Source organism: Cyprinodon variegatus, unplaced genomic scaffold (assembly GCF_000732505.1).
Source record: "Cyprinodon variegatus isolate N-32 unplaced genomic scaffold, C_variegatus-1.0 Scaffold1545, whole genome shotgun sequence".
NCBI lineage: Eukaryota > Metazoa > Chordata > Actinopteri > Cyprinodontiformes > Cyprinodontidae > Cyprinodon > Cyprinodon variegatus.
The window spans coordinates 40,616-44,606 of NW_015151998.1; the positions used below are offsets into that span (position 1 = coordinate 40,616).

The 3,991-nt window shown below is 34.9% G+C and overlaps 1 protein-coding gene across 1 annotated transcript in view; it reads left to right on the forward strand.

The window, feature by feature from the left end:
• LOC107103859 (transmembrane protein 198-B-like) overlaps window positions 1–3,991 on the forward strand; it is a 32,668-nt gene that overhangs the window by 805 nt on the left and 27,872 nt on the right. The gene's annotated exons all lie outside the window — the stretch shown is intronic.

Here is a 3,991-nt window from a genome sequence, read left to right on the forward strand (position 1 = left end):
CTATCTATCTATCTATCTATCTATCTATCTATCTATCTATCTATCTATCTATCTATCTATCTATCTATCTATCTATCTATCTATCTTACTCTTTATCTTTAAATTTAGGAACTAATATTTTAGTAAAGGACTTTGCAAAAGTTTATTTACTTTATACAGTTTGTCATATTACAAAAATAAAATTCATTGTGTTTTCCTGATAATTTCTGTTACAGAGCAGCACAGAGTAGTGCATGAGCAAAAAATATAAATTATTTTTCTTTAATTTTCTTATAATTATACATTTGAGCCCTCTCTTGAGTGACAACTTTTAATAGAATAACTGCATTCCCCCCAGTTTTTTTCTTTTCAGTTATGGCAGCAAGCCCTTGGATTGGACCCATTATTATTATTATTTCTTTTTATTATTTTTATTTTATTTTTTATTTGAATATAGCTTGACAAAGACAGTCTTCACATAAAAAGGTATTGCAGAGGGTAAAGTCTGCTTTTAGGGAAGTGAAAGTGTCCTTCTCAGCTACAGTGAGGGTGAAGAAAGAAGGAAGGATGTCAGATTTGAAAGCACCGTTTGACACTTTACCGAAAAAAACTCACAAGAAACATTTTAAGCCAAATGTAAACATAATTAGTAATGCAAAAAACAATACCTGAGGTCTAAATCCTACTGCTTGTAGTTGCATTTATCCAACCATAGATGCTCAGCAGTAGCAGCAGCAGGCATATCTGCAAGATTCCTACTGTCCTGACTGCTGAATATTTATGGTGAACTTATTAGTGATGTCTCAATCCTATATTAATATTGGATATCAGTCCAATATTAGCCAAAAAACTAATAACGGATTTTACCGACCAACATCTAAAATCTCCTATATTTTCGTGCTGATAGAAATGGTCTGCTTCTGTTAAAAGTTTCTGTAACTCCTTGCCTAGTTTTACATGGGTCAGCTGTTTTCATACCTTTTATTGTTGTTCCCTCTTTTAGTACGGTAATAGTTCTTGATTAAGCCTTTTCTAACAATCTACACTATAGAATAAGTATTAAAAGCTGATATGATTCATGCTAATATCGTATCAGCTCAATATCAGTATTGGCCAATTCTCAAAGCTGCAATATGGGAAATGAAAAAATGTACCAGAACGTTTTTGTAATAAAACAGCTAAAAGATAATATAAACAGTTTTAAATCTCAAATTAAAGCAAAACCCTTATAAAAAAGTTATCAGTTGGTTTTGTTGTTGTAACACGTGTCCAGGTATTGGCTATACCTGATATCATTAATAAAAAATAATCAAACTAAAATCTTCAGTAGCTAATACTGGTCAAAATATTCCCATACATTAAGAAATTATAATGCTAATTCTTTAAACAACTTTTTTTTTTTTAAGGTTTAATCTTTACTGTTTTCTTACAGTGGAGATTAGTATGTACAGGGAGCTGGGAAGAATGTGTTTCCTTTCAAACATAATTATTTGCCTTTTTTCTCAAAAAGTTTTGTCTTAGCTAATAGGATAAGCCGTTCCACATCAATATGCTGATGAAGACATCCAGGTCATAGTCATTCTGTAAAAGTTTAAAAACAATCCACTGGACTTGGTTCCACATCAATGTTTCCCCTACATGCTTTGTGGTGAATATACATTTTTTTTTATGGTTTACATTCTTTCTTTCTTTTTTTAGCATAAATTTATTTGCCTTCTTCCACAAATGCCAGATTTATTGTCATTAGATTCTTGCTTCACACCTGAGCTGTCTTTCTCTGCATCTGCACCAAAGCTACCTTAACACTTGCCTTTCTAGGTTGTTGACTTGGGTGGACAGCCTTTTGCCTTGCAATATCTACTTATTAGGTCACTTCTCACAAACATAGTTGTACTGGAATTTTACTTTTACTGTTCCACTTGTTTCATGTTATCTAGTGATGTGCCTTGGTCCATCCCAGTGGGATACACTGAAGTCTAGGATTAGAATGTGACATGTTTATGATGTGAAAAAAAAATTGCAAGTGCACTATTAAAGTTTAGTGTGCATAGCTTTTGAACTGACATCTAATTATTTAGGTCAAGAGGAGATACAAAAATAGCATACGACTTAATAATCAAAAAAGCTAATTGCAATATTTGGTTGGTTTCTCATACTTTGTCTTTTGTTTGAAGCTCTGTAGAAAGTGCTGGTGTCAGTCTACAAGCATTCTTACCTTGAAAGTTGATACATTTTACCTTAAGAAAACGTCCCTCAAGTTTGTAACGAAGTAAATGAGCTAATTAGAAATGTTCTTATTCTGATACCGGTATCGTAACTTTCTCAGATACTACCGAAAATGCTGGCATCAGTATCTGTGAGTAATGGAGTCCAGGCACCGATCCGATACATTTACTATCTAGTTCCTTTAGTTCCTACACAGTTCTTCTTCACCACTTTTAAACAGTTGCACTGTTCACCTGGCACCTGTTAGAGATGGCTCCATTCAAGGGTTTAACCTCAGCCTGGCCTTACCACATTAAAAATCATACGACAGTCATGCAGATGTGGGAATAGTATCGGAAGAGAACAAATGGTATGGGAACATGTTTCTGCTCAAAAAGATGACCTTAAGGGAACCTAGTAGATAAAAAAATATTCTTAAAACATGGTTGATTTAAAGATTAAATTTTTTAATGTCACATCATGTTTTGTCTGCAACACAGCATGCCTAGGAGCATCTCTATTTCATCAGAGCTAATCTTCTGTCCAGAGGAGCTGGCAATGATAATATTTAAAGATGGAAAGTCATTAACATTAAGTGCCATTGTTGATGATCCACAACAGGATCCTTTGGGTATTTTTCTAATCATAATTTCATAGTAAACAATTTGATATTGTTTAATACTATTATTCACTTGCCCTCAGTTCCTCTGTGTTTAATACTACTTAGCTTAGCTTTGTAAAAGTAGTGACGCAGAAGGACTAAGTAGGTATAGAGATATATGACATGTATAGAGATTTAAACCCACACGTTCATCCCCTATGAGTTTCCCATATGGCGCTTCCCTGACACTTACGTAACCATAATAGCAAGCCAACCAGACCTCAGACTTGGGACTTTAGCCAAAGCGACAGGCTCAGTTGATGAGAAGTCTAGCCAGAGCTGAAGGTCTTCTAGTCCTTATGGCATGTCTTTTATCAAAAGCATCAAATTATGCCATCTTGTATAAATCATTTGGGTACCTGAAGGCCATTTAGACAGGGAGGTTTTTAACATCATAAATATTTAAGAAATATTTCAGTTCTAACATTTTAATCAATAAAGTGTAGATCTCACTGCTGATAGAACGAAATATTGAGCTGAAAATGTATAAATGGAAACTCATCACTAATGTAGAGGATGTCATGATATCGCAATATGCTCCTATGAAGAGTTATTGTTGATGTTTATGGGGCAGTAGCAAGTGATATATGAATTTTAGAGTGCAGGGGTAGAAAGGGGAGTGACTTTTTGTAATTATGTAGAAAGGGCAAAGAACTGGGTAGCAAAGTTAACAGAGAAAGGATTTAGAGTGTGAGTGAACGGGTGTGAGTCAAAGGCTAAAAAGTCAATCCTAATTTTATTAAGGCACACTTCAGCTAATTTCCGTGCTTATTTTTTTTGCTATGTAGAGTTGTGGCCTGATATGTTTCCCTGTTAGTTTCCAGCTTGCAAGCATCCTCCTTCACAATATAAGAGCACCTCAGGCGAAAATCACTACACAGATCCATGCACCATCAGGGTGACGCAGGCAGTCTCTCAATTCAAGCCTTTGGCTTCAAACAGCTCATTGAAATCCCAGTGTATAAGAACCCTCTGGCAGTGCAGCACGCCATGTCTCATGTTTGTGTTTGGATGTCATGTTGTGGCTGGAAGGATCTTTACATATCCAAATAGGCAAACACGTGCCCCTGCCTGTTTCTGTATAGATAATTCAATTCTATCTATCTATCTATCTATCTATCTATCTATCTATCTATCTATCTATCT